This window comes from Triturus cristatus, unplaced genomic scaffold (assembly GCF_964204655.1).
Source record: "Triturus cristatus unplaced genomic scaffold, aTriCri1.1 SCAFFOLD_157, whole genome shotgun sequence".
Lineage (NCBI taxonomy): Eukaryota > Metazoa > Chordata > Amphibia > Caudata > Salamandridae > Triturus > Triturus cristatus.
In genome coordinates, this window is record NW_028188052.1 from 1,392,501 (window position 1) to 1,397,500 (window position 5,000).

Genomic DNA, 5,000 nt, shown 5'->3' on the forward strand with positions numbered 1-5,000 from the left:
GTTTCCTCAGCCATGATGCCTTGAATCAGGTCATGATTTTCACCGTTCTATCTCATCTGGACTACTCCAATTCGGTATACTTAGGCATGCCACACTACTTGCTTAAACGCTTACAGATGGTCCAGAACCAGGCAGCACGACTGATATAGCGCCAACCTAAATGGCATACAGCTACCCCCCTGTTGAGGAAACTACATTGGCTTCCAATGTCACAGCGCTGTGCCTTCAAAAAGGGGTGCCTCATTTTTAAATCCTTGCACGGCACCAGTCCTGAGTTTATTAACAGCATGATACTTAGGCACACTCCCACACGCAATTTAGGTCTGCCCATCTCTCACTCCTTTCTATCACGGGTTTCAAACGGTACGCCAAGGAGGTCGCAGATTTGCCACTCTCGCTCCCAAATTGTGGAATTCCTTTCCGCAAGAAATGCGATCCTGCACAGACCTCTTGCAGTTCAGGAAATCCTTGAAAACATGGTTATTTACACAGGGTTAGCTTCTGTCTTTTCTGACAGCCTTCTGAGCCTTAGCGCCATGAAGCCACCCGGCGTACGTGCGCTCTATACATTTTTATTAACATTAACATTGTGAAGCAGAATTCACCAAGCATTGGATTGTTCACCCACTAATAGGGAACATGAGCGGGGTTTAGACCGTCGTGAGACAGGTTAGGTTTACCCTACTGATGATGTGTTGTTGCAATAGTAATCCTGCTCAGTGCGAGAGGAACCGCAGATTCAGAGATTTGGTGTATGTGCTTGGCTGAGGAGCCAATGGGGCGAAGCTACCATCTGTGGGATTATGACTGAACGCCTCTAAGTCAGAATCCCCCTTAAACCGTAACAATACCGCAGTGCCGTGGAGCCTCGGTTGGCGTGGGATAGCCGGCCTCTTTCGGGGGGCCGGTGCGTAGAGCCGCTCGCTTGGGGACCGGAGCGCGGACGGAAGGGGGCCGCCTCCATCGCCCTTAGTGCACCGCATGTTCGTGGGGCACCCGGCACTAAATCATTCGTAGACGACCTGATTCTGGGTCAGGGTTTCGTAAGTAGCAGATCTCGCTGCGATCTATTGAAAGTCATCCTCTGAGCCAAGCTTTTGTCTCTCCGTGCATGGGCGCCCGCGGACGCCCTCCTCCACCACACCCAGGGGTGGGTCCCTCTGCCGCCGGGCCAGTGGGAGGGACGCGGAGAGGGTAAAGCGGGCCTGCGGGAGGCGGCCTCCACCACGTGCCCTCCGGCACGGGGGCCTCCCCCTCCCGTCCCTGCCCCACCGGGGTGCGGGGATGGAGGCCACCATCCCCTGTGGGTCGGCCAGGTGACCAGATGGCCTGGGGCGGCCAGACCTCTCATTCCACCTGGCCACCCTCGCTGGACTGCAAGGGCGGCTGGGTACGGCACCCTCCCAGACCATTTAGGCGCTGGGTCGTCCTGGGTCATCTGGTCGCCTGGCTGCACGACCAGATAGCCCTGTGGGCCGGGCGACCAGATGGCCCTGCGGGCCGGGTGACCAGATGGCCCTGCGGGCCGAGTGACCAGATGGCCCTACGGGCCGGGTGACCAGATGGCCCTATGGGCCGAGTGACCAGATGGCCCTGTGGGATGGGTGACCAGATGGCCCGGTGGGCTGGTGGCTAGGCTAACTCCAACGTTTGTCCTTCTCCAAACTTCTGTAAGCCCCCACTACGTGGGGGCTTAATAGTCGAGAAAAATGGGATCCCCAAGTAGGCCGTCGGGGAGGGGACGTGGCCTGGGCTTAACCCTCCATGGTCCCAGCCGAGAGTCCGGGCCCTGGGGACCGGGGTTCCACCGGGGCCCGGGGTGGGCCTCCCCAGCCTGGCTAGGGTTCGGAAGCTGGGACCAGGCCCGGGGCTCGTGCTCTATCCGGCGGGCCCCGGGGTGCGTGAGCCCCCATCCTGCAAGTCAGCCAAGGGTCCGGGCGCTGGGGAAGGGTGTCCACCGGGGCCCGGGGAGGCTCTCCCCGGTCTGGCTAGGGTTCGGAAGCTGGGACCGGACCTGGAGCTTGTGCTCTGTCCGGCGGGCTCTGGGGTGCGTAAGCCCCCCGTCCTGCAAGCCAGCCAAGGGTCCGGGCGCTGGTGAAGGGTGTCCACCGGGGCCCGGGGAGGCTGTCCCCGGCCTGGCTAGGGTTCAGAAGCTGGGACCGGGCCCGGGGCTCGTGCTCTGTCCGGCAGGCCCTGGTGTGTGGGAGCCCCCGGTCCTGCAAGCCAGCTGAGGGTCCGGGCGCTGGAGACAGGGGTCCACCGTGCCCCGGGGAGGCTCTCCCCGGCCTTATGCTTTCAGAAGCAGGGACCAGGCCGGTGAGCAGGGGTGGCTGGCTTTATCTGCTACACTGGCGGAGCGTAGTTTTCTGCCCACCCCTATACGACGATGTAGTGCGGGAGCACCAGTCCTGGGGCCTGGTGAGGGTCCGGGTGCCCGTGACGGGGTGCATCGGGCCAAGGGAGGCTCCCTAGACCTGGCTGGGATCAGAAGCAGGGACCGGGCCAGGTGGGTGGGTGGCTGGCTAAGTCCTTTCCACTGCATAGTAGGAGCTTAGTTAGGGCTGGGCGGACTTTGCGTAGCGCCACTACGCAGAATTTTGAAAAAAATTGTGGAAAACGAGCGCACGTCCTGAGTAGGGCTGGGTGGATTTTGCCTAGCGCAACTACGCACAATTTTGAAAGAAATTGTGGAAAACGAGCACACAACCTGAGGGACCATCCTTGGTTGCAGCCAAGGGTCTGGGCGCTGGGGACCGGGGTTCCACCGGGGCCCGGGGACGCTCTCCCCGGCCTGTCTAGGGTTCGGAAGCTGGGCCTAGTCCCGGGGCTTGTGCTCCGTCCCAGTGTCCCAGGGTGTGGGAGCCCCCCATCCTGCAAGCCAGCCGAGGGTCTGGGCGCTGGGGAAGGGTGTCCACCGGGGCCCAGGCAAGGCTCTCCCCGGCCTGGCTGGGGTTCGGAAGCTGGGCCGGACCCAGGGCTTGTGCTCCGTCCCAGTGTCCCAGGGTGCGGAGCCCCCTGTCCTGCAAGCCAGCCGAGGGTCCGGGTGCTGGGGAAGGGTGTCCACTGGGGCCCGGGGAGGCTCTTCCCGGCCTGGCTAGAGTTCGGAAGCTGGGACCAGGCCCGGAGCTCGTGCTCTGTCCGGCGGACCCCGGGGTGCGTGAGCACCCTGTCCTGCAAGCCACCCGAGGGTCCGGGCGCTGGGGAAGGGTGTCCACCGGGGCCCAGGGAGGCTTTCTCCGGCCTGGCTAGGGTTCGGAAGCTGGGACCGGGTCTTGGGTAGCCTTCCTTCGGATTACTAGGGGCAGGGTATGCTGGGACGCCCCTCCAGGGGATGGCGGTTCTCAGGCGGGGACCAGATGGGCTAAGCCCGGACGACACCTCCCCGGCGTCCGGTGCTCCCTCCTCCAGCCCGCGGTGAAGCAAAGTGCCCAGGACAGGGTCCATGGGTCCCCCGGGCATCCGCAATGCTTTCCAATGGGGCGACGAGATGGCCGGGCCGGCTTGGAAGTCCTGATGAGGGCTCATTTGCCTCCCGGATCCCTGCCAGGGCTCCAGGAGGTCGGGCACATTCGCGTCCAGGGTCCCATGAACCTCGCGGTGTGCGCGGGTTACAAGAAAGGGGGAGTAGCCTTCCTCTGGATTAGTAGGGGCAGGGGATGCCAGAACACCCCTTCGGGGCTGGCGGTTCTTTGCCAGGGACCAGATGGGCTATGCCCGGGCAACATCCTCCCAGGCATCCGGGGCTCCCTCCTTTGGACCGCCGTGTGGCAAAGTGCCTGGGACGGGCTCTACGGGTCCCGGGCAGTCCTCCCCTGGGCACCCGGGTCCGAGAGCTTCGGTGGTCCTCCCCGTGCCTGAGGCCCAGCAGGGGTCCCCGAGCCCCCCAGGAAGCAGAGCCCCCAAGCCCTGCGTGGGTGGGCAGGCGGGAGCCCTACTGCTTTGGCTCAACTCGGGCGGGCAGACGGGAGTCCTTTCAGGTGCCGGCCGTCTGGTCGTGCGCAATGATCCCGCGGGCAACGTTCTCGGTCCTGCCGTGTGGCAGGGTGCCCAGGACAGGGGCTCCGGCCCTCGGCCCCGTCCCCCGGCCTGCGGCACTGCCAAAGGCCCGGCACGGGGTTCCATTGTGGCCGGGGAGCCTCCCCTTGCTTGGCTGAGTTCAGGAGCTGGGCAGGGTATGCCGGGACACACTCCAGGGGATGGCGGTTCTCAGGCGGGGACCAGATGGGCTAAGCCCGTATGACACTTCCCCGGCGTCTGGTGCTCCCTCCTCCAGCCCGCGGCGAGGCAAAGTACCCGGGACGGGCTCCATGGGTCCCCCGGGAGTCCGGGCCCCGGGAGCTCCTGTGGGCCTCCCATGCCTGATGTCCAGCGTGGGGTCTCCAAGCCCCCCGAGCCCTGCAGCCCCGAAGCCCTGCAGCCCTGACGCCCTGCAGCCCCGGAGCCCTGGAGCCCCGGGGCCCTGCAGCCCCCTAGCCCTGCAGCCCCGGAGCACTGCAGCTCCCGAGCCCTGCAGCTCCCGAGCCCTGTAGCCCCCGTGCCCTGCAGCCCCCGAGCCCTGCAAGGGCAGGCGGGAGCCCTACCGCGAAGGCTCAGGGCGGGCAGATTGGCGTAATTTTGGTCCCGGCAATCTGGTCGCACCTCTCCCCTCAGCCATCTGGTCGCACACAATGCTTTCCAATGGGGCGATCAGATGGCCGGGCCGGCCTGGCCTGGAAGTCCCTATGAGGGTCCATTTGCCTCCCGGATCCCAGTCAGGGCTCCAGGAGGTCGGGCGCGTCTGCGCCTAGGTTCCCCTCTTTCACTCGGAGCGCGGGGGTTACAAGAAAGGTGGGTAGCCTTCCTCCGGATTAACAGGGGCAGGGTATGTCGGAACACCCCTCCGGGGCTGGTGGTTCTTTGCCGGGGACCAGATGGGCTATGCCTGGACCACATCCTTCCAGGCGTCTGGGGCTCCCTCCTCCGGCCCGCGGCGTGGCAAAGTGTCCAGGACGGGCTCCACG

General features: G+C 64.6%; 1 pseudogene; it reads left to right on the forward strand.

The window, feature by feature from the left end:
* Window positions 1-1,101, forward strand: part of LOC146769607 (28S ribosomal RNA) — a 4,150-nt pseudogene extending 3,049 nt beyond the window's left edge.
* Window positions 1,102-5,000: the final 3,899 nt, after the last annotated feature.